This window comes from Puma concolor, chromosome C1, assembly GCF_028749965.1.
Source record: "Puma concolor isolate L17-30 chromosome C1, mPumCon1.1.hap2, whole genome shotgun sequence".
NCBI classification, from domain to species: domain Eukaryota; kingdom Metazoa; phylum Chordata; class Mammalia; order Carnivora; family Felidae; genus Puma; species Puma concolor.
This window is the reverse complement of record NC_141674.1, coordinates 210,493,953-210,520,535: the sequence shown is the minus strand read 5'-3', so window position 1 is coordinate 210,520,535 and position 26,583 is coordinate 210,493,953. Positions and strand designations below refer to the sequence as shown.

The 26,583-nt window shown below is 39.4% G+C and overlaps 1 pseudogene; it reads right to left on the bottom strand.

Moving 5' to 3' along the window:
• Positions 1 to 1,673: 1,673 nt before the first annotated feature.
• Positions 1,674 to 18,825, bottom strand: LOC112867280 (small ribosomal subunit protein eS4, X isoform-like; annotated as a pseudogene).
• Positions 18,826 to 26,583: the final 7,758 nt, after the last annotated feature.

Sequence of the window (26,583 nt, the reverse complement as noted above, 5' to 3'; positions counted from 1 at the left end):
AACAAAAGAAAACTTGAGGAGAAGGCAGTGATTGTGGGAAAAGCCCAGTACAAACTCAGTTTGAACATCTTGGGTATGGAATACCCATCAACGAGTTAGGGACTGGAAACATAGAAATGAAAAAAATCACCATTATGTAACAAAATACATATTAGCAGTTTCCAACTCCACTTTTTTTTAGTCACTGTTGATCTTTAGGGTCCTGGGTTAGGTTAAGTTGTTATGGAGTTCGGTCTGTCCATAACAAAGTTGGTTTTTATTTTGCCACGTTGGGCCTCGTGGGAGGTAGGCTCTAGAAATGCCTTTGATAATGACTCACAAGAGGAAGGAGGAGAAAGAAAAAGAAAAGGAGAAGGACAGGAAAAGGGAGAAGAGGGAGGAGAAGGATGAGGTGGAGGAGGGAGAGGGAAGCAGCATTAGCAGCTTCCATACAAAGAAATCAGATTCTTTTCTCCATGACATTTTTTGGTGCCTTCCGGATATCAGCTCACATCTCCGGAGAAGAAGAGTTTTGTCCTTTATTTGTCTTTTGAAATACCTTCGTGTCTTGACTAGATTTTGACATCTAGGTGCTGGGGTCCCAACCCCATGTCTTTTCTCAAGGGCAGCAGATAACTATCATGGATTGGAATGATCCTCTACACCAGTGACAGGAACGACGGCATGTGCAAAGCAAAAGTAGCACATGTTGTCACCAGCTAGCTCTATTGAGACACTATGGAAATATGAGAGAGAGCCTGTAGCATTGTTAAATTATGGATCAGTGCTTATGTCAAGCGATGTCAACTCCAGGACAAGTTCTCCAATTCCAATTACAGCCTTTCTGAACAGAGACTCTAATTCTTGAATAAATGAACAAACTCAAGCATTTCATTTGGTTTCAACATGTAGGTGAGCTCTGGTGATCTCTGATCTATATATCAGAATGAAGTATGTATATGTGCTGAAAATATAGCTCAAATATGACAGTGGTACAACTGATGACGGCAAAGAGATAATGGTAATAATATCCCAAAAGGTGAAAACATAAAGGTTATCATCAGTGGCAGCATAGGGTCTTGGTTTACAGACACGTCATTAAGTGCCCTCAGGAGAATATGGTAATATGCTAGGACTTCTCAATGCCATAGGATAAGCAATACACTTGTCCTAGAGCAGAAACATTTTCCAAAGTCGTGTAGAAATGGTAAGAACAATGACAACAAAAAACAAACATGGATATTTTCGAGAGATGAATGCAAAAATCTATATTAACTTAAAAATTAGAATACAAGGCCCAGAGGTTTTACGCTAACAAAAAAATCTGCTTAGATTTGGCCCCCAAGACCTGCTGAGAATGTATGTGCCTTTCCTGTCTTCCTTAGCTCAGAATATTTATATTATGAACAAGATTGAACAAGATTGCCTTGTGAACTTTAAGAGTCTGAAAGCTCAATGAAGTTTGGAATGAATTTTGCCTCCAGAAAGAGTTTAATTCATTAGTTAGATGATAGACAGACAGCAAGTGATGGACAATAAGTCATTAACTATATGCACTTCTCATTGGCAACTGGGTCACTGGGGCTGATAAAAAAGTCACTTTGAACAACAACCAGATGTTGTAGTAACTGGGCATACGTCAAAAAATCATGCTGTATTATCTTTAATTAAATACAAAGACCTTCCCAATCATTTCACTCACTCTCGTCTCTCTCTTCAACAATGGTGAGATGGATATCTTTTCCTTGGGGAAGAGAAATCCATAATTTGTTGTATTCACCAAAAGCGAAAATGTTGGAGGGCTGGGTTGCAAAGCTGGTGCCATCCTATCTTTCACATTAACATATCCAAAGAACCAGAATGTCTCTCTCTGTTGATGACCACACCAGTTCTTCCTCAGTTAGCCCCTCCACTCACCATACACACAGATTACCAGTGTCATACGTGATGAAATTGGCAATCCGGCCAATCTCAAAATCAATCCGAATAGTGAATCAGTCACCAGTTGAGGGATTCCGTGTGTGCCCACAAAGATCTTCCTCACCTTACACATCTTGTGCTTAGCTTTCTCGGGTGTGAAATGATGAACAACAAAGTAAAAGTTGGTGTCCTAGGTCAGATGGAACTTTTCTCCAGTCTTGTCAATGTTGATGGCATCCATTAAGCCGGCAGGGTAGGTAGCATCATTTCAGACCTTGCCATCAATCTTGAGGAACCACGGCACTCAGGTCTTCTTTACATCAGCTCCTGACAAGGCACACTCGACTCTGTTCCTTGGGAGAATGATGAGGGGGAGACGTTCTCTCAGTTTGGAGGACTGGCAGATAAGCGAGGAGCAAACATGCTGTTCACTTGATCCAGCATCTGGTGCTTTAGAGCTGCTACACATTTCAGCTGCTTCTTGGGCTCACAAGCCAGGGCTGTGCTAGGCACGGAAAAGCCAAACTTGATTGGCTTTTGATAAAAGAACAGTTTTAGCTCTCTTACACTTTATTCCCTGGGTGACCAAACTGACTTAAAATTCTATTTTTTAAGTTCATTTATTTTGAGAGAGAGAGAGAGAGAGAGAGAGAGAGAGGGAATGAGAATGAGCTGGGGAGGGGCAGAGATAGAGAGAATCCCAAGAAGGCTCTGGGCTGTCAGCGCAAAGCCCAACACAGGGCTCCCTCCATCTCACAAACTGCGAGATCATGACCCGAGCCAAAATCGAGAGTCAGAGGCTTAACCAACTGAGCCAATGAGGCACCCCTTATAATTCATAAACAGTTTACTTTCTAATTGCTGTTGAGGCTAGTGATACAATAAAATAATACCCTGGTGATACATATGATATTTTTTGCTACTGTTCTAACTTGAACGCAACAGAAATGGCAGCAAAATTATTCAAAAGAGAAACTTGTTGAAAATATGGCTCACAAAGTCAAAGGAATAGCTCAAAGTCAACTTGGCCTCAGAGAGGACAAGAGCTTGGATCTTATCCAGATCCAGGTAGCACAAATTAATGGATAATCTCTTAAGGACTTCAGTTTTTACAAGAATCCATTTTACCCATCTTTTCTTCATCCCTGAATTGCTTAGGTAAAGATTCAGACGCTCAGAGAAGAGACTATGGTGAGCTGGGCTATTCACAGCCTGTTGGACTCTCGGGTCCCTTTCCTGGTGGTCCGTCAAGCCTGCCTACAGTTCAGGGAAGGCACTATGTGCAGGTCTGGATATATGCTGTCTTTCATTCAGCTACACCAGGTTGTCATTTCTTTTTTTTTAGAAATTTATTTTTTTTTTTCAACGTTTATTTATTTTTGGGACAGAGAGAGACAGAGCATGAACAGGGGAGGGGCAGAGAGAGAGGGAGACAGAATCGGAAACAGGCTCCAGGCTCTGAGCCATCAGTCCAGAGCCTGACGCGGGGCTCGAACTCACGGACCGCGAGATCGTGACCTGGCTGAAGTCGGACGCTTAACCGACTGCGCCACCCAGGCGCCCCCAGGTTGTCATTTCATTGCCTTTGATTGTCAGTCAGTTTAGACTTGCCAAATATAGCCATTATCCAATCAAGACTCCTTTGACTATTTAGTTTCATCACATGCTTAATTTTTATGTATCTGGCTACTGAAAACCTACAAGGATTTAACCAGCTGCCAAATAAAATGAAAGTTTACTTGGAGGCGCGCCTGGGTGGCTCAGTCATTAAGTGTCTGACTCTTGGTTTCAGCTCAGGCCATGATCTCACAGTTCATGAGTTCAAGCCCTGCGTCTGGCTCTGTGCTGGCAGTGTGGAGCCTGCTTGGGATTCGCTCTGCCTCTCTCTCTGCCCCTCCCCTATTCATGCTCACTCTCTCTCCCTTAATAAATAAGTCAAAAAATAAAAATAAATACAAGTCCCAAAGTGGTTTTTTTGAGTTTACTTGAAAAATGTTTAATCAAACTTTTTTTTTTTTTTTTTAAGAGAGAGGGCACGAGTGAACCAGGGGCAGAGGGAGAGAGAGAGAGAGAATCACACAAGGGGCAGAGACAGAGAGAGAGGGAGAGAAAAGTGGGGCTCACCCAAGGCAGGGCTCGTGCTAACCCAGAGCAGAGATCAAGCTCATCCAATGTGGGACTCGAACTCATGAACCGTGAGATCATGACCTGAGCTAAAGTCAGATGTTTAACCGACTTCATCAAACTATTTATTGAACATCTATTACATACAAACTGGGTGTTATATCAAGGAGCATAGACTTTTTAAATATATATATATTTTTAATTTAAATTCAAGTTAGTTAATATACAGTGTAGCATTGGTTTCAGGAGTAGAACCCAGTGATTCATCACTTACACGTAACACACAGTGCTCATCGCAACAAGTGCCCTCCTTAATACCCGTCTCCCATTTAGCCCATCCTCCCACCTGCTTCCCTCCAGCAACCCTCAGTTTGTTCTCTGTATTTAAGAGTTATCTTATGGGGCACCTGGTTGGCTCAGTTGGTTGAGCGACCAGCTTCGGCTCAGGTCATGATCTCACAGTCTGTGAGTTCGAGCCTCGAGTCAGGCTCTGTGCTGACAGCTCAGAGCCTGGAGCCTGCTTCTGATTCTGTGTCTCCCTCTCTCTCTGTTGCCCGCCCCCCACCCCGGCTTGTACCCTGTCTCTCTCGCTCTCTGTCAAAAATAAATAAACACTAAAACAAATTTTAAAAAAGAGTTATCTTATGGTTTGCCTTCCTCTCTTTTTCTTATTTTATTTTTCATTTCCTTTCCCTATGTTCATCTGTTTTGTTTCTTAAATTCCACATATGAGTGAAATCATGATATTTGTCTGTCTCTGACTGACATAATAGACTTTGTCCAGCACATAAATACAGAATATAAATGATTTATTCAGGTAATAAACTAAGCTATTCACAAATCAAGACCATGAAAAAGACATGCCTTATTGTTCGTCATATGCTAGAGCTGAAACTTAACAAAGCCTTAGTTTCCTTAGCAGAACAGTAGAATCCATACTTGTTCTGTGGTTGAGACTGACTAGCTACTCACCAAATCTGCTAGTTTCCCATTCCTCTTGGGCACAGAGCTAGTCAACATTTCCCAGCCTTCTTTAAAGTAACATGGGACCGTATGGTGGAATTCTTTGTATGCTACTTCCAAACCTGGCCAATAAAATTATCCCATGTTATCTTCCAACCATTCTTTTCCTCCATGTGATTGGTGGATTTTGTTGTCCATAGTGATTATTGGAAATCATGTGTTTTGTATATGGTATTGCCTCCTTCAGTCTAAGTCCTTGAATGGCTGTGTGAAAAAGGTACCTTCCCATGCTCCAAACTGTGATTAATTGGATGTTATGAGTGAGAAAAAAATGGATTTTAATAAAGAGACAAATTACGGGGTTTTATTGTTATAGCAGTCAGCTTTCTTATAATTAATACAAATGCACACTACGTAGGGTTGTTGAGGAGCTTAAATAAAATGATGCATATAAAGAGTTTACCAGAGTTCCCAACACAAACTAAGACCTGCAGTAAATGTTCATCATTATGACTAGGTGAACTAGGTTTAGCTGAATAGGAAGGAAATGAATCCTATTCAGTTATTTTCCAAAACACCATTAGAATTTGTTTGTCTAATTAAATTTGTATGTAATTTTCTTTTTAATTTTGCATTTACGGTCAGTGCTTGAGTTTATAGGTTGGTTATCTTCTCCATGTTGAAAAGTTGAAAGGTTCTTCTGCAAGTTGAAAAGTATCAAACTCAACTCAACAGTATGCTTGTTTTTCTCAAATATATCCAAGCATTACATGTCATCTATAAAATTTACTGTTTCCAAAAGCTCTTTTAGACCTAGATTATTTTTTCTATATCTCTAATTTTAAAAACTCAGATAGATATTAATAATGTAACTATTAAGGGACACGGATGTGAAAATTAAAAACTCAGATAGATATTAATAATGTAACTATTAAGGGACACGGATGTGAAAATTAAACATAAGTTATATTGCCTTTGGTTCTTTAAACTCATGCCATGAGTGTTGAATTAAAAAAAAAAAAACAAAAGGATGAAACAAAAATAAACTAAATGGGTCTCAAGTCAACAACTGTAATAATTTCTTGAGAAGCTTGCTAAGAAAATCTACAAGCCAAAATTCTTTGTCAAGTAGTCATTGCAAGACTCAGGCTATTTGCTTACAATCTGAGGAAATATTTAATTGCCTTTATTTTTTGCCATCGAATTTCAGAATGTTCCAGGAAAAGGTGCCTGATCAGAATTTTGGCTTGGGGTGAATGACCCATTTTCATACATGGACAAGGAATTAGACTCCAAAGTGACACGTACTATGCTGAGGTGAACAGATCCAAATTCTTAATCCAGCTTCCACGTCTGCAAAATAGAAGTTTATTTCTTTCTAAAAATAATATAGGCCCTGATATAATTCTATTTGAGGTGTAGAAATTTGAATAACAACATGACCCAGTCTTGCTGCACTCATATGAGTTTGGCAGCTCAAAAATCTCAAAGACTTGGAAGTGGTCTTATGACATGGACTTTAAGTATTTAATTAAAGCAATGTGTGGCAAAACCCTATTGCAGAGATTGAAAATGAAGCTCTTCATTTTTTTAACTTTTTAAAAAAGTTTGTTTGTTTATTTATTTATTTAGTTTTGAGAGTGAGAGAGAGGGAGGGGCAGAGAGAGAAGGCAAGAGAGAACCCCAAGCAGGCTCCATGCTGTCAGCACAGAGCCCCACGCAGAGCTCGAACTCACGCACCATGAGATCATGAGCCAAAATCAAGAGTTGGATGCTTAAATGACTGAACCTCCCAGGCGCCCTGAAAATGAAGCTCTTTATAGAAATCAATTTTTGTTTTTCTTTGTTAGAAAGAATTCAGCACTACCCATTCACTAAGGTAGACATGGAATTGAAAGGTTGTACTTGCCAAACATCCTTTTTGATTTGCTATATTGTCTCTCTGCCTAAAATTAAAAGACTCAACTCAAAAATATTTAACCCTTCCTATTTATTTGTAGTAAGTTGCTGATGTTACGAATCCAGTAACGTAGATACAAGCAATAGACTCCCTAAATCCCAACATGTCTCTTAATCCAGAAAACAAAGCAAAACAAAACAAGACGCTTTTTCTTTTGTTAGGAAATTCACAATATTTTACACGGGGTAGGATTATAGCCTTCATGTACTTTATGAGGTTCACCTAGAACATGATTTTAAAGTCTCCAAGGATACTGTGTTCTCTGAAAGGTCACAGTGACATGAACAAAGCAGCCGGAATGACTAATGGAGAAATCTATTGTGCCTCCGTGCAGATTCCTCAATGCAGACTGCTGGCTTTGACATTGGAATTCAAAACAAAATCTGTTTCTGATTAGATATAATTAAAATGTTTGCTTTGTGTCAGGTACAAACTATCACCCCCAACCTCGCCCCAGCTCTGCTTTCTTCGAACTAGTAGAGGCTTAGCTTTTGTGTTTATAAAGCTTCCAGTCAAAATCTAAGTCATTTGTGTGAGAATTTCCTGGATAACTAAACACATAAGCAAACAAACCGGGAAATGAGGAAGTCAAAACGATTGGAACTCTCTGTTAACCATTTGATTATGTTCATTCTAAAGAAAATAAGGTTGAAAATTTGTCTTCATTCTGAATACTAATTTGCACTGCAGTGGTGTGTAAGTATCCTGGATATGCATTCATATTGCACTAAATGAATCTGTTTTCTCCACTTGCTAGGTAAGCAGGTGGTGGGATCCCCCTGATGAAGGGAACCTTGGATTTTAGGGGCACGTATGAGTTCATCAGCTCTCTTCCTACCCTGGTCTGTCAGTGCAGCCTTTCACATTGGATTTCAGATCCTTAAATCTTCACACGGTACGGAGCTCCAAAATCCGGATTCCAAAATTTCAGCTTAACAGTACAGAAATTTGGGGGAGGCGGGTACCCGGGTGGGTCAGTCGGCTAAGCGTCCAACTTCAGCTCAGGTCATGAGCTCATGGTCTGTGGGTTTGAGACCCGCCTTGGGCTCTGCACTGACAGCTCAGAGCCTGTTTTGGATTCTCTGTCTCCCTCTCTCTCTCTCTTCCCCTCCTCTGCTCGCAATCTCTCTCTGTCTCTTAAAAATAAATAAATATTAAAAAAAATTTCTTTTTACATTTATTTATTTTTGAGAGACAGAGAGAGACAGAGCACAAGTGGAGGAGGGGCAGAGAGAGAGGGAGACACAGAATCCGAGGCAGGCTCCAGGCTCTGAGCTGTCAGCACAGAGCCCCGCGCCAGGTTCAAACCCACAAGCCGTGAGATCATGACCTGAGCCCAAGTAGGACGCACAATCGACTGAGCCACCCAGGTGCCCCATAAATAAATATTTAAAAAAAATTTTTTTAAGTGTGAAACATTAGGGCGCCTGGATGGTTCAGTCAGTTGAGTGTCCGATTCTTGGTTTCAGCTCTCCCATCATGATTTAAACGTCCTGGGATCAAGTCCCACATGGGGTCTGCTTGGAATTCTCTCACGCACGCTGTTTTTGCCCCTCCGCCCTCTTGCTCTCTTGCTCTCTCTCCTCTCTCGAAATAGAAAAATAAGCATAAAAAGAAGGTATGACAATTTGTTATTTTCTGCTTTTTTTTTTCATTTTATGTTTTTACATTTATTCATTTTTGAGAGACAGAGAGAGACAGTGTGAGCGGGGGAGGGGCAGAGAGTGAGGGCGACACAGAACCTGAAGCAGGCTCCAGGCTCTGAGCTGTCAGCACAGAGCCTGATGCGGGGCTCGAACTCAAGAACCACAAGATCATGAGCCAAAGTCAGATGCTTAACCGACTGGGCCACCTAGGTGCCCCCCTATATACATTTTTAATGCAGCAGTTGAAACTTTAGTTTTTGCTTATCCTGCCTTCTCTTTTCCTTCCTGTCCACTGCTGTCTCCCAGTCCCCAAGAGCCCATGTTCACAGTCTAGTAGGTGGCCTTCAATCTTTCTTCTAATGCTCAGATAATCCTTTTAATCATGTATGAATATCTCTGCAATGCATTACATGTGTGATGTATCCTCACATACATTTGGGTATAGGTACAGGATTTTTGACCTTTATTTAAAAAAAATAGAATACATGATATACAAATTTTGTATTTTTCTTTTGCCACTCAACACAGCACTTTATGGAAAGGTTCCCAAGTTAACTGGAACATAATGGGATACCAAGAGCAAGGCAGTGGGATACCAAGAACACAATGGGATACCAGTCAATAGGAGAAGGATATTGACTGGTGAAGAATGTACCATTAATGTTATCAGAATCACCAGCATACAAAAGTACTAGCCAGTGGGGTGACTTGGAGTTGAGCATACAGATGACAATGAACCACCTTCTTGCTTTTATCCAGGTAATTTGTCCCCACCATCTCCTCCCACACCTGTTTCGTACACCACAGTGGGCATACAGCTCTAATTCATTATCTTCAATAACTGTAACATATTCCAGGATATGTGTACATGTCTCATAATTGATCAAATTGTTTTCTTACTGAAGAACATTCCCGTTTCTTTTCTTTCTTCTTTTTTTTGGCCATAGTTGCTTTACTACTCTAAATTCTTATGTTCCAAGGTTCTGGTACTTTTTTATCTGTCAAGAAAAGTTTCAAGATAAAATTTCTTGTTCCAAACGTATGTGTATTTTTAATTCTAGAGATGTTATGAGAGTATTCTTGGAAAAACTCTAACAATTCCAAGTTTTCACCAGCAATAGATTTTTTTTCTCTTTTTTTATTTCTTTGTTTAAATTACCGTAATGGATGTAAAAATATAATTTCATTAGGAATTACATTTCCTTGAATTTTATTGAGCTTTAACATTTTTTTTCCCATATGTCTGTGATATGTCTACATTTGCTTCTTTGCTTTCCCACATTTACACATTTTTCTGTTGGGTTGTTTCCTTTTAGTCAAAATTGAGGAGCTATTGAATATTATAAATTGAGGTCTGAATCAAAAATACTTTTTTTTCTAAAATCAAATGTTTATCTTTAGAATTTATTTTGCTATTTTTTTGCTATCTATTTATTCATTAATGCAATACACATTTATCAAGTACTTAAAAATATTTGATGTGACAAAATCCTATTTGGAACAGATTTTTAAAAGAATGAAAGGAAGAAAAGGAGTAACCAAAAATATTTGTCATACAGAAGAATTTTAATCGTATTAATGTATGTCCATCTTTTTTTTTTAATGCCTTGGGTTTCTAGTCCTGATTAATAAAGTTTCTCCCGTAGGTAAATATAGTCTTTTAGATTTTCTGACCATATTTTTATTTGTATTGTTTAATTTTACATACAGAATTGATAAATTCAGATTAAGACTGGAGTCTGACACAGGTTGGTTCCCTGGGACACTGACTCTAAAATGAAGATTTACTGAGCATACAGTGTATCATGGCATGCTCTTGGGATTATAACCTGTGGAAGTAAGATTGGGCTGAGGGAGTAGCTGGATGGCCATGACATCTCAGTGAGGGCTCTAGTCAAGTCCGTGAAGCCTCCGAAACTGGAATAGAGTGAGGAGGCTGGTCCAATTATTGGTCACGGCTGCCCCAGGTAGGTGCTATAACTTGGGTTAAGCAGTTTTTTTCAGCTGGGCAATTCCAAACAAGATTGACAAGACTGTCTATAAGGAACCCTCTCAGCCACTGGGAGAGAGGAGGAATCTGGAAACACATCATAGCATCCGCTACAGGATCCAATCTTATATTTTTACCAGATAGGCAGCCCATCTTACCTGCACCATTATGAAATAATATCACCAAATAAAATACCTCATTTATGATATATTAAATTATATTGACACATCTATTAAATTATGTAGGCACCCGGTCATATTTGCAACCCTATAGAATAATTTCACCAAGTAAACTATCAATTTATAATATATTAAATTATATTGACATGTGTAACAGGTATTCCGGGACCTACTTCCATATTCTCTACTTTTTACTCATTATCTATTTGCCATATAAACAAAAAGGTAGATTTTTAGATAAAGGAAGAAGTGTCTTAAGTACATGGCTTACTATTTTTATAAACCTACTTATCTACTAACTCTTAAGGATTTGTGGATCAGGCATCTTCCTTTCACTGTAGATCTCTCCCCCCGATTTTAAGGAAATATGAGTTGCTTTTTCTATTTCTTTGAACTTTGAAAACATTAGGATGTACAGAACTTTAAATGTAATTAGACACTATGAAGAACTAAGCCTCGGGGGAAAATAATTCTCTTTTGTTACTTGCCTCTGAGTCAATAATCTTGAAAGTTGATACCGTATAACTAAATGTGTTGATGTTTCCTGGTCTGTAACAGAGGCTGGGCAGGAATGATACACCAGAAAATGTGAATTAGAAAATATAAAGAAGTGAAATATCTTTTTTTATTATTTTTGGTTGCTTGTTTGTTTGTTTGAGAAACAGTGTGTGTGTGTGTGTGTGTGTGTGTGTGTGTGTGTGTGTGCATGGGCACCAGCAGGGGAGGGGCAGAAGGAGGGGGAGCCCGACACAGGGCTTGATCTCAGGAACCATGTGATCATGACCTGAGCCAAAATCAAGAGTTGGACACTTAATCGACAGAGCTCCCCATGCACCCCAAAGAAGTAAAATTTCTATATTGTCTAGCAAATGTAATCCTTGACACTGGTAGGGAAAAAAGTAGTCAAAATGACTGAAAATTCTGTTTTCATAAAAATGAACTTTTGTTTTACAGTCTTTGTCTTTACAAAAAAAAAACTAAGTTCAGCTGTCACTGGATGCTTCTGAATATACATTTTTAGAAAAATAGCAGGCATAGTTATTCTGATCTGCTTTATGATTTTAGAAAATTATGCAATATTGAACAGACTACACAAGTTCTTGGAGGCTTGGTTTCTTCATATTTGTAATTAAATATAAAAAGAGGGATTTTAACCTGAGGTTAGCGAACTCAGCTTAGAGAGCTTGGAGGCAGCTTGTATTTTTCTAGGGAGAGAGGATTGATAGCTTTCAACAAATGTTCTCATACACCCGGGGCTGGAAAATGTTTCAGAAATACTCTCAGGATATTTGAAACAGTATGTGAGATTTTCCCACCACTGGGCTTGGTATATTTCAACTAGCTTTAATGGAGAAAACATATTTAATCTGTGCTATTGTCTTCTCAGGGTTAATATTTATTGGGGGTGTGCCATGTCCTAAGCATTCCACAGAACTCTCTACCTGCATTATCTCATTCAGTCTTCACAGTAGGATAACGTAGGAGTTAATATCATCCTCTTTTAATGAATGAGAAATTCAAGGATTAGAGAATTCATATCAGTTTCCATAGCCTCAAGGTTTAGACGCTGTGGCATCAGAATCTGAGGCCAGGTCTTCCGCCAAATGAGCACTCTTAATGATCCTTGTGCCTTATGTGTTTGAGGAGGAAATGTTGCAATAATAATGCTTTCCTGAACCAGAGGGTCTGGACAAAATCACAAGTAATCATGGATTTATAAATAATTTATCGAAAAGATAAAATACTAGATTAGATTCTAACATCCTGGGAGGCCAGGGAAACCTAGTTGGCTCAACAAATACTGAGTGTCACTGATTCTGTCTTAATCCATTATTCTTCCCTCTGCAAAGTCTTTTCAAAAATTTCTCTCAATGAGGCAGAAGTCCCAATTATCCTCTGCCTATCGTAAGGAAAATCCTAGATGATAGTGATTCTGCAGGGGGCCATAAATGGGAACAGGAGATTCCTCACGGTATTAAAGCAACAGAAGAAGACATGATTATCTTGGGGAGAATAGAGATGAAATAAGAATAATCCACCTGATCCTCAGCTTGGATACTCATAGACGATGCTGTAATGGATAGCATGGGATAGTAAGTGAGTGAAAATACACGCATTATTATCAGGAGAGGCACCTGGGGTATTATAAATTGATGTAGTAAAATCCTTTCGGAAAGCAATTTGGCAACCTGTCTGAAAAGCTATAAAAACCTTTATACCTTTGACCCAGTAATATCTCTCCCGAGAGTGTATCCTAAAGAAATAATTCAAAAAAGGAACACGACTGGATGCATACAATTATTAATTACAGCATTAACTCTACTGGTAAAATAAAAAAGAGGAAACCACCTAAGTATCCAACAATAGAAAGACAGTAAATGATAAGACATTAAGTCAAAAAAACATCAGATAACCGTTACAACTGTAACGATGATTACCGAAGCAACAAGATAAATATATGCAATGGAGTTGGTGAAAATAAAGACTACAAAATTGCAGGTATTTAATGACGAAGACTTTTTGAAAAGAGCTTTTCACAGGGTAAAGACTAAGGGAAATGGAAGAAAATAAAAACAGTTGCACAATAGTAAGTCATGGGGCAAAATCAGTGCCTTATTGACATATTGTCTTAATACTATTAGCGAACTGTATGTAGAGAAGTAAAAATCTGAACCTAAGGACGGGTGCTCCCAGGTCTTAGGTGCTCCTCCTTCCATGGTACTCACCTGAGATCTGAGACAAAGGACCAGTGGTTTCAATTCAGTGATTCATTTCACTGAGGCTTTCAAACTTTGTGTCCTCTGTAACTTTGCCATTTTAAATTACTGCAGTCTATTAGCATAAAGCTATTGAGTATGACTTTTTCAACTCTGCACACAGGAAGTACTTCTAGTTGTCTCTTGCTGGTTTATTAGCTCAATCCCTAACTGGGTCTCTAGTTTAGCACCTCCTGTTTTCAAAATGCACTTTGTGAGGGCACGAATACAAGCAGGTACACATTCTTTTATTTTGAATTATTTATTAATTACCTAATATGTAGAGGGGACTATAACCCTCTCCTATGCCTCCAAGAGATGATTGCCTTACATTGTAATCAAGGAACCTCAGAATCCACGGGCTGTCTCTTAAATCTCCCACAAAGCTTTCGCGTAGCCAAAAAGCAGCACCGGCCAGCCCAGTGCTTTCCACTTGCATTTTTTTGTATCGGTACCTGGGCGAACCTAAAAACTTGACACAAGCCTAGAAATATCTCCTTTCTATAGTCTCTAGGTACTTCAGTCCTATCTATATATCAAAAACCAGTTAAAGCCCTTTTCCCACCAGAAAGTCTTTTTTGAAGAAAATTCGACCCTAATTGACTTCTCCCTCCTTTGAGGTGGTTTTTCGCTGCAATTTGACGTTACTTATATTGCTGATTTGTATTATTACTACACTCTTGATACTATATACTTTTACTGTTTGATTATGTTGTGAGAACTACAAAGGCAAGGAACAAAAATCCCAATCTTTACATAAGTAGATGTAAGTAAGCAACCAATACTCAGATATTGGTAACGTGCTTAACAAACATTGGTCATTAGCTTTAAAACTTAGTAAGTTCTGGGTTCTACCAAACTTCTCTAATACTCCCATTATAACACTTTACCCACGAATGGCAAAATTGTAAAAACCATTTTGCACCTTATCTCCCTTTCAGTGGTGAGGTGCTTGGACTAAGAGGTATAGTGCATTCATTATCCTTTTTGTTTATTCTGAACATGAGTATAGTCTGTCACAGAGAGGTTCACTGGTATATTTGCTGAATGTATGTATCAATTAATCAACTTCATTTCCTTTAAAGGTCTTACATTTATGTGTTGAAATTTTTTTTAACAAAAACATGATACCCTCTTGGAAATAGAGATTAAAAATTTTTTAAAAATTACTTTATCCTACAGAAGAAGAAGAAGAAAAAGAAGAAGAATACTGGAAAGGAAGAGAAAACATTTCTCAAAGTCTCACTTTGTGCCTGGGCAGGTGCATGAATGTACATTTTTAATTTTAATATTAACAGTAGTGTCTTTTTATTGAGTGCTTAATATTTGCCAAGTACTTTTTCCAAGAGCTTTCCGTGTAGAATTTTAGTTAATTCTCACAAGACCATAAAAGAGGTAAAATTATTCTCCACTGCAGAGAGGATTAAACTGTGATTCAAAGAGTTGCAATTGTTGGATTTGGTATTCTCAGCCAGAAGTTGGACAGTGTAGGGGCTAGAGAAATTAAGCTTTTCCAGAAGATGACAAATAAAAGAAAAATAATGAAACTTAAAATCGATTTAGCTCATTTATAAAGGTGAAGCCAGACACCCGAGTAGTTCCCTGAGAAGCACAAGCTGGTGTATCTTTCAAAATTTTTCATTAAACTTGTTATGGATTTATTGAGGCCGGCACATGGATAAATTTTAGAAAACAATTTAATACAAAACTCGAATTATTGGATTTACAGTGGTAACTCTACCTTAATAAGGTGTTACACTCTTAAAAGGCTTACAATAGAATGCATACAGTCTAAGTTACTTTTCCAGTTCTTAAATATTTAGCATCATTTGATAAAACATCAACCTGTTATGGCAGATCAGACATTTTTACAGTTTGATTTACTCTGCGCCCGGGGAATGTTATGAATCAGACTATTTATGGAGAATTAATCATAAGATTTATTTGTTCTATGGAGTGTTGATAGGTAACTTTTTTTAAAATCTAGAAAACAGCATTTCTGGACTTCAAGGAGATACTGGCTAACCTGATTTATCTATTTTATTAGAGGTTATAAATAACTAAGCAGATCAAAGTGATATTTATTTCAAGTCCCTTTATCTCATTGATAAAATGAGACTATTTTCCACCAGAATGTTTGTAACCAAATATATAACTGCGCCCTATGGTGTAAAATAATCCTAGATACATTCAAAGCTATCACAGCAACATTATTTTGCCCTCAATGGCTAGAAATTTTGTACTGGTTAAAAATAAATAAATATTTTTATTTTAAATTAAATACATACTTTAAAATAAAATAAATAGCCATTAATTTATTCAATTCTTGTCTAAAAGTTGCTAGATGATGGGGCGCCTGGGTGGCTCAGTCGATTAAGCATCCGACTTCTACTCAGGTCATGATCTCGCGGTTCATGAGTTTGAGCCCCGCGTTGGGCTCTGTGCTGACAGGTCAGAGCCTGAAACCTGCTTCAGATTCTGTGTCTCCCTCTCCCTCTGTCCCTCCCCTGCTCTCTCTCTCTCTCTCTCTCTCTCTCTCAATAATAAATAACATTAAAATTTTTTTTAAGTTGCTAGATGATTCAACTTCTACCCAGCTACAATACCTAGCTTAATACACCCTCTGGGAGGAGGCATGGAATTGTTTATATGAACTTAACTGTTTTGTCTAAAAACATCAGTTGGAGGATGGAAGAAATCTTCCCTCCAAATGAAATGTCATGCATTAAAACAAAGGAAAGGTTTTTGTTCCTTCTTGGTTTTATTTTCTTTCCATGAAGGCCCTAGAGAAACAATAAGTTTGTTTAGCCTGTCCTGCCAAACAAACCCAATTTCGTCCTTTTTTTTGAAAAAGTAAGCATGATGGTCATAATGCCAGAATGGAGAATTCATGTTTCCTTACTTCCACCCTATCTCTGAGTCTCTTCTTCTGACCTCACAAGGCTGCAGCTGGTGGGAAAGAGAAGGAAAGAGGGATAAACTTAGTACCAGTAGCTGCGCCCCAAGAGATAGCACAGGGCAGAGTATAAAAGCAACAGGTTCTGGAGTCAGACAGACCTGATACTCATATTTTAAATTAATTTTATTTAGCAAATGTTTATGTGGATCTAGTTGTATACCAGTCCCGTTCTAAACTCTTGGCTAATATTACCTATTTAATCTTCACAGTAATTTAAATGAAGGAGGGATTCTTCATACACCCATCCTATAGATAAAGAAACTGAGTCACACAGAGGTTAAGCAACATGCCAAGATCACAAAGCCGGCAAATGGCAGAGGTTCCACTTACGTGCATGTTCACCAACATGTGCACGAGGCTGTCTCTCCAAATCTTGGCCAGAGCACTTAGTGCCAAACCCTCCTGGGCACTTCACCTCTCTGAACTTCAATTTCTTCAGTTGAAAAACTGGGATGGTACCCCCAGTTCATAACTGAGGTGGGTATTCATAAAACATTTTCTGATGGTCCTATTCCTTATTAGTATCTACTCAGCCCAGATCTACCCATCAACTTTTCCTTCTCCAGGTACTGCCACAGTCAGTCACACATGTATTTGGGGAGGGCAGGACACTTAGCACTATTAGACTTGGTTTTAATGACATTTTCACACACCACATTATATTCTAAAACATAACCCCATATTACTTATTTTGTACCTCCCTTATTAGATCGGTGACTGCATCAGGTTAGGGAAATGTGTTTGACCTATTTTAAACTGTATCCTCAGCATCCACAGAGGGCTTAACATGTGGGAGAAATTCAGTCAGTATAATGTCGTAAAAGGATGAGTGGATGGTTTTCCTACTGTCTGTAACATTTCCATCAACATGTGTTAGTAAATGCTTCTTTGTTGATAGACATGCTAGAACAATGGTAACATTTCTTAGGAATAATAGCAACATAAGAAACTCAGTAGAAATGCATCAAACGAAATAAAAATTTTGCAAAGAGGAAAACAAAATAAAGGCCCAAGACATTTGACATGTTCTTAAGTTGTTAATGTGCCAAACTTGTGCCTTTATTCTTTGAGATTAAAAAAAAATGTGAATTACATTTAGTGGGGTAATGCTGAGGTTATGAAATGAGAGCGACCAAGCAACAAAACAAAAAGAAACTAAAAAATAACGATAGCAAACAGCAAACAAAATCACAAAGCAAGGTATTTAAATAACATTCTTCCAACAGTCTTGATCCTGTCCAGATGGGCATGAGAACGAACTCCCAGGGCCACATGATTTGGATATTGACCCCCGAAAGAAATCTCCAGACATTCTAAGTGCCTAAACTTTACCTTAAATTGCATTCAGGAGACCAAGGCTTGCCCAGTACAGCCATAGCTCACAAGTACTCATAAATGGCTCCTTATGGCTGTGTCTAGAAGTCAGTGGGTTCATACAACGGAAATTCAGAACTGAATTACAATGGAATATTAAAGGCAGAATTATCTACCTTGCACTTTTAATAAGAGATTTTATAGGATTCAGTCTTTTTCTCCCCCTTAGTTTGGAGACTTGGGTGTGTGTGTGTGTGTGTGTGTGTGTGTGTGTAATGTAAAACAGCTCACTAAGCTGAGTATTTGACAATATGTTGACTTTCCATCTTAAAAAAAAGAAAAAAATATGAAACTTTCTAAAATGAAGAGTGAACCTACAGAAGGAAACTGAAATGCTTTTACAAAAATGGACTTGAAGGCAAAACCAGAAGATAAATGTGTGTGTTTAAAATTATTTGTGGGCAAGCTTCCCATCTTAAATATTTGAAGTATTCAGGCCTCCAGGCACCTGTTCAACATTGTACTGATTCTCCCCCAGGCAGCTGCCTCACTTGCCTCTGCCTCAGGCTGGTCCTGAACTTGGTCCAGGATGAATCACTGATGAGCAAATCCAACTGGTGCTAAATGACAGGTGTCGGTTCCTGATTGCCTTTGGTGGCCTGGGATTATTCTTAAAGGGGGAAGAAAAGAGCTACCAAACACTTGTCCTAAAATGTATCTTTTTAATGTTTGTGTTAAAAGAAACATACGTTAGAAAAATTAACAGGCATTATCAGGCTAAAGAATATGTTTTCTTAATGAATGCAAAATTATAAACAATGGTAGCACAGCAAAGAGGTGACAGACATCGTTGGCCGGATTTGAGGCAGGCATTCTATGATGTCGTCACAGAACATACCCTGGTGACAACTGAAGACTTGAATCCATGTAAATGGGTTGACCCAATGGTCCAAGAGTCATTAAGAGCCGAAAAAGTCCTGAAGAACCTCTAGACTGTGCATCCCTGACAACGTGGTTATCGAGAGCACTTTCCATAGGGTATGAAGCTAAGAGTGGTGCCTTCACAACCAGTTGGCCACAGAAATTCCCCTACTTCCATCCTAGAATCCAGTGAGACTTTTCTGGGTGGCAATATGGTGTACCTCAGGAATCAGCAAAGTATGACCCACAGGCCAAACCCAGCGTACTGCCTCTTTTCATGTGCTCATGATCGAAGAATGGTTTTGGCACTTTTATGTGGTTAAAAAGAATCAAAAGAAAAAGCATTATTTAATGACACGTGAAAATTATATGAAATTCAAATTGTAGTGGCTATGAATAGTTTTATTGGAGCAAGCTGCATGCCCATTTGTTTACATATAGTTCATGGCTGCTTTTGTGACAGAGTAGTTGTGACAGACACTATCGTCCACAGAACCTAGAATATTAACTATCTGTCCCTAAAACATTTGCTGACTCCTGACATAGCCTCCTACCAGCTGTGTCAACGCAAAATTTACTAACACATTACGAGCTTCAGTTTCCTTATCTGAGGGGGGATGTTAACACTGACTGCAGAATTATTAGGAATATTACATGAGATAAAGTGCCTAATGTAATGGCGATAAATGATTGCCATTTTTTTTTCTTAATGGAATTGGAGGAAGAGAAGTATTTCTTGGCCTCTGTGTTGTGATTCTACATAACGGAAGTGGCCACCAGTCTCATTGAGGTTTCTGGCTGCCTGACAATGTATTGGATGCTGTCTTAGTCATGTCTGGCCACCATAACAAAATATGATAGACTGGGTGGCTTAAACAACAGAAATTTATTTCTCACACGTCTAGAGGCTGGAAGTCCCATGATTTGAGTGAATGGTCAGGTTCTGGGGAAAGCTCCCTTCCTGGTTTGCAAATGTCCTCCTTTTCTTTATATTCTCACATGGTAGAGCGAGAGTGAGAGTGAGAGAGAGGGAGAGAGAGAAATGATGCAAGAGTGCATGCACTATGGTGTTTCTTTCTTCCTCCTCCTTCCCCTCTCCCTTCTCCCCCACCTTAATCCTCCTCCTCCCCCACCTCTTTCTTTTCTTCTTCTTCTTCTTCTTCTTCTTCTTCTTCTTCTTCTTCTGCTTTTCTTCATCTAAGGGCACTTACCCATCATGGGGCTCCACCCTCATGACTTCATCTAACTCTAATACCTCCCAAAGTTCTCACCTCAAAGCACCATCACTTTGGAGATTAGGATATCAATATATGACTTTGGGCAGAAGTGGGGCTGAGGGACATTCAGTGCATTACAGACATTCTAGTTGAATCCCCGACAGATATTCCACAATTTCTTCAATGCATAGCAGCATCTGATTCCACGCCAGCTTTAGGAAAGAACTCTCATTAGTTTTAACCAATGAGGCACCCCAAGTGAAGTCAGTCAGAGGGGGACATTTTCAGTTATCTCAGTTCCTACAAGGTGCCACTACACTGAGTGGCAGCAAGAAAAAATATGCATGTTTCCACATAAAAAAGAAATGTTACACCCAAAAAAGTCAATAACACCCCTTATGAGTATCATCCAAAGTCACGCAGCCCATCTTGTCATATTTCGAGGTGACCTACTCCTTTGCGAAACCCTGTGTGTCCAATGAACATGGATACCAGGATATTCGCTAGGAGTTCTGGGACACAAATGTCGTCTCTTCTATATAGTGTTGTGAGCAGATATGAAACCTAAAATTGCTACAGCATTTTATGCCTGTCATTTCACAACTAGGCAATCCAGTTTCAAGTAAAACAAGAAATACAGAGAAAAAGCCAAGGCATAAGAATCAGAGAAGAACCAGCAGTACTCAATCAAGCCACATCTGGACCATTTCCAACCTGTGAGCTTCTCAGTCTCTCAGAGCTTCAGTCACTTTGAGTTGGATTTCTTGAAATTTGCCAACACGATCAACTCACGGCTACAGTCAGGCTCAGCCTGTAGATTCGGGTTGACGGTGGACCTACCCATACCGCTCAGGTGATCCCATTACAGGCCGGTAGTCCGAGAAGCAAGATGTAGACTCAGGAATGTGCTAAACTTTTATATGTTTGGATCCGCTCACAGTTTATAAAACATCTCCTATACACTGCTTACCAAACTTAAATTGTTACTTAGCATCACTGTGTTTGAAGCTCTCTGCTCAACAACGAGAGCTGCAAAGATGAATCGAGCGCGTTACTAGTCCTCAAGGACTTAGCGACCTCGTGGTGACGAACAACGTACAAACTACATGAGGAATTAAAACGGGAGGCAGAATAAAGTGAGAGGCAGACTCTGCATGGTACGAAAGCCAGAGAAGGAGAGTTATTGCCCCCATTAGATCCTCACAGCAGCTCTGTGGGGAGGTGGAACAGATGTTTCTATCCTCACTGTTACAGATTAGGAGATTCTGAAAGGTCCAGTGTAACTGGAGTAATTAGTGACACATTAATTGTGCTCCGAGATTCTGGCTCAAAGCCCGATATTCTTTCCATTCTTCCACGAAACCTCTTAACAATAATAACGGCATCATAGAAAAAAAGAGTATTGTTTATTAAACACTCAAGAAAAGGCTGACATAGAGGAACCAGACGTGTATTGTCAAGGAAGAAAATGGGAAATGTATAAGATAATAAGGACCAATGGAGACTGGGAAAAACCACAGGCCACCTGTTCCAATTAAGGGGAAGCAACTACTCAGCTCATCATTGGCCAATATTGTCAGAACCTTACATTTTTCAAGATTCAGAAATCTAAAAATGGATATTTATAAAGTATTTTAACATTTTAGCAAGGCCTATTAATTCTTTCTTACACGCCTTCCAAACACCAGAGTGATCCATTTAAAGCACAGGTTATTGTTCCTCCATCCACCCCACATATTATCAGTCAAAAGTTAACCTGGAAGCCCACCCATCCTGGGTATTATAAGAATCATTAGGGGCGCCTGGGTGGCTCAGTCGGGTGAGCGTCTGACTTTGGCTCAGGTCATGATCTCATGTCTTGTGAGTTCGAGCCCCGCGTCGGGCTCTGTGCTGACAGCCTAGAGCCTAGAGCCTGCTTCCGATTCTGTGTCTCCTCCTCTCTCTGCCCCTCCCATGCTTGTTCTCTCTCTCTCTCAAAAATAAATAAACTTATTTTTTTTAAATAATTAACTTATTATAAGGGTTAGATTTTAATTATGTGGGAGGAGGTGTTGGAGTCTAAAAACTGAAGTCAAAAAACACAGGATAAGAGTCACTGATCCATCACTTAATGCAATGGTCTGGGAGAATACCTAAATCCCAGTGTAAATACACACAGACACACAGACACACAGACACACACACACACACACTTTTTTTTTCTTTTCTTTTTAAAAATTTTTTAACATTTATTTATTTTTGAGAGATACAGAGAGACAGGGAGTAGGGGAGGGGCAGAAAAGGGGTGGGGAGGACTCAGAATCGAAAGCAGGCTCCAGGCTCTGAGCTGTCAGTACTGAGCCAGATGCGGGGCTCAAAGCCACAAACCCCGAGATCATGACCTGAGCTAAAGTCAGACGCTTAACTGACTGAGCCACCCGAGTGCCTCCCCCCACACACATTTTTTTAATACGTGCTTTTTAAAAAAATGTTTATTTATTTGTTTTGAAAGAGAGAGAGCCAGGGAGGGGCTGAAAGAGAAGAATCCCAAGTAGGCTTTGGCTGTCAGCACAGAGCCCAAAGCAGGGCTCGATCCCATGAACCATGAGATCACGACCTGAGCTGAAATCAAGAGTCAGACACTTAACTGACTGAGCCACCCAGGGGCCTCTAAATAAACACTTTTTATATGAAGTCCAAAGTTTATAATTCATCCTACGGGGCATATATGTACAGTTACGAAAACTGCTAAATAGATAGACATAGCTGTAGTTATGGGCATATCACTATTCGCGCAAGAAAGTTCAACTCTGAATATCAGATGAAATTCTGACTCTGGTACATTAGGTAGACGGCATCTCCTATAGAGGCTTGTCTCTAAGCAGCTCATTTCTAGATGTAAATACTGCGTGTTTTACACTTAAAAACAAGTGGCCATACCACCCATTATTTTCTGAGGCATATTCACAGATTCCTTATTCAAAGACTGTTATTTCCAACTAGGAAACTCACATCGAACAGCGAACAAATCAAAATTGTCCTATGGACCAAAGCACCTTGTCAGGAACGTGTCCAGGCTTTTCTACTTATTCAGTACCTAAAGTTTTCTTGTTCACAAACTAGAGACAGTCACAGCATCTAACTGCAGGTATTCAGGCTTCATAGATGATTTGGTCTCATGAGCTTTTGGACATTTTATTTCCTGATATTATGAGAAGTGAGGAATCCCACTCAGCCCTCCCATGAGATCGCTACGATATGATGCCATTAAAGATCTGAAATAACACCGGGGCAGCCGCTGGAACAGGCTGATTTGATGTAGCACCATACTGCACAGAGGGGATCTTAGGGAATTCGACGTTCCATTCCCTCTCACATTGCCTGGTACAAAACATGTGCATAATAAATCTTCGTCGAATAAGCAATTGAATGGAAGGAATGAAAAAGAAATGGGTGCTAACACGGACATGAGATTCTCGTGGATTTGGGGCTTCACTTTCTAGGGTAGCCAAGCAATAATAGAATTTAACACCAAGTGCGTTCCATTGTTAAGTCAACATGACGTGCTCCTTCCAGAAGGCAGTCTGGTTGCTGGCGATGACCATGGGAGAGCACCAGGTATGTACGAGGCATGGGGATACATTAGCCCTTCCGTTCATACAAATGGCATCCATGAGGGCAAGCAGTCCTGTCCTAATTCTTCACGTGCTGGGCACTTGATCTAAGATGTTAAACTCTTTTTAAGCAGCCCAGCCATTGACAAGCCCAGTGACTCTTGGCCAGATGTATTTCATATGTGTTCTTATGCCCATCATGCTGGGTGCTGCTTCCGTCTGATATTCCGTCTGCTAAATCAAACACGAAACACACAATGAACTCAGAGGCCAGATTTTTTCATATCTCTCCACAGAGAAATTTAAGAAAGAAGAACAAAGGTTGCACCTTTCATCTGGGTGAGAAGTAGCAAATTAAATCCTCATCTTGTCCCTATCACCACCACAAATAGAAAACATATCCGGGAGCTCTAATGTCTTTGGACATTACATTACATGCATGTCAAATTTTATAACTGATTATAACTCATTTCAAAACAACACAGGAATTTCTCCACAACTGAATAATTGGTACTGTACATTGTGAATGCCAAGTGCAAAGACAAAAAGAATGACAATCTTACAGAATATGTGGGTAGCAGAGCAGAACCTGTTTGTGCCTGTCAAGCTGTATAACTGCTTCGATTTTTTTTCTTTTCCACACATTTGAAATTAAGTCAACACAAGAACATGGGAAATCTGTCTCCTGGGATTACTATAGTATAAATAAAATATAGTACAAGAGACTGGAATTTTTTTAACAGATTTTGTAGGACTGTCTGTCCATACTTGTCTCCATAAGGACGACTGAATAAGCGTGGCTTTCAAATCCCAGTAAAGCAGAATACGTGCATGTAGGTGGTTCAGTCAGTAAAGTGTTAGACTCTTGATCTCGGCTCAGGTCATGATCTCACAGCTCCTGGGACTGAGTCCTGTGTAGGGCTCTGCACTGATAGCACGGAGCCTGCTTGGGCTCTCCCTGCCCCTCCCGACTTATTTTCTCTCTCTAAATAAACATGAGAAAAACAAACAAACAAACAAACATGAGAAAAAATTTAAAAGCTCAGTAAATCAGAGTAAACGCTTCCTACCTCTTCATCAGTTTTCCTTCCAGATTAAAGTTCTTCACGTATCCGAAAGTATACTTATTATACCTTCTAAGGTTTTTAGGGTATTCCCTTCTCTAAGATAGCGATGAGTTCTACCATTTTTGTTTTCTGCATCTTGATAATTTCTCCTAAATCACTGGGCTCTTCGATTTTATCCCTCGACGGTATTACCACTCTTTGGTTCTTTGGTTCTATCTGGTTTAATTTTCTCCTCCTTTTCTATTTACTCCTCTTCTTCTTTCTCACCATCTTTTTCTTATTTCCTTTTTTTCTCTTTTCCCATCTTCTTCATACCCCCCTTCTCATGGTCAACAAGATTCTGTATAATTGACTCTTGTCTGTTTCTTTTAACCACTTTCTCCCTATTTTTTCCCGCACACATTCATCTCCAAAATTAAACTTATAATTTCCCAACTAAGAGCATTTATGTTTGCTCTTTGTTTGGCCTAGAAAGCTCCTTTCCAAATCTTCTTTCCCATCAATGCTATCACATATGACTATGCATTGTGCACAACACAACTCCAAGGACAACACTCATTTGTTAAGAGCATGAGCAGGGGAGGGGCAGAGAGAGAGGCAGACACAAAATCTGAAGCAGGCTCCAGGGTCTGAGCTGTCAGCACAGAGCCTGACGCGAGGCTCAAACTCACAAACCGCGAGATCATGACTTGAGCCAAAGTCGGACACTTAACCGACTGAGCCACCCAGGCGCCCCATCTGACAGCATTCATTTGGACTGTGATATGACTGGTTTTCCGGGTGTTTTTGAAAATGGTGGACTGTTTTTCCATTCTAAGGAAATTCGCGTATATATGGTCAAAGAGGGCTTTACTCCCAACCATGTGTAAAGCTCTCCTACCCATTATTTCCTATTCAGTAATTCTTTATTTTATTACTGTGTTGGTTTCCTTCATAACACTTACTGGAATAAGCAATTGTCCCATTAATTTATTTGTTACATATTCATCATATCTCTTCTCTAAGCCAAAGTTACTTGAGTTTTGTGACCTGTGACTTTTTCCACCTTGTTCTAAGCTTGTTCTAAGCTGTATTTTGTAGTGTCTGTAATATCCCACACCATGTCTGTGACATATGAGGCCCTTTATAAAGCAGTGTTGAATAATTACAAACACAAATGAGAGTGAATTGGTGAACACATTTTCCCTGAACATATTTATTTTTCTTTCTCATTTCCAGTATCCCTGTTTTAATTAGGTAGAATAAAACCCAGCCTTAAAATGATGGTCTCACGATCCAGCTGTCATGTAATACATTTCTTTGTTCCATGAATCTTCCCCTTCTTTGAAGGCAGGTGATTAAAATTTAATTGTGGCTGTGAAATATAGCTTATCAATTAACACCACTTTAGTATTTTTGTTGATGCACATAATGTGTTTCATGATGGCAAGATGCAAGTAGGGCTTGTGTGAAGGTTAGTGTAGGATGGTGGATGGGGAAGAATAAGAAGAGAGTTTATCAATGAAGAGATGGACAGGCCAACAGAGATTTTTTTCCATCTAGTGTAAAACCAGGGCCTGCCTATTCACTGCTTAACAGAATAAGACTGGAGCTGATATTTGTGGTGCCCTATACCATATTCCTTCTGCCCATTTGATTTCAGCACAGTGGTGGTGGATAGTTCCCTGCACTTTGTGGCTTTCTGCTAAGGCATTCTCTGTTTTGCTCTCTGCCTCGAAAGGCCATGTAGCCAAAAACAGACACAACCTGGAATTGGAGGACTAAACAGAGGAATTAACACCCCCCTGCGACAATTTCCAACTGTAGGGGTATAGGATTTTGTGGCTATATATTTTAGACTCTCTCCATCTTTGGTAGGACGCTTGTGAAGCAGTTTCTACGTTATTACTCAAAGGTTCAACTGAAGGATAGAGCCACAGTTATGCAGAAAACATTGATGCACTGGATATTGGGTTCATTTTTTCTTGGTTTCACCTTCCACACTTCCTTACTAGT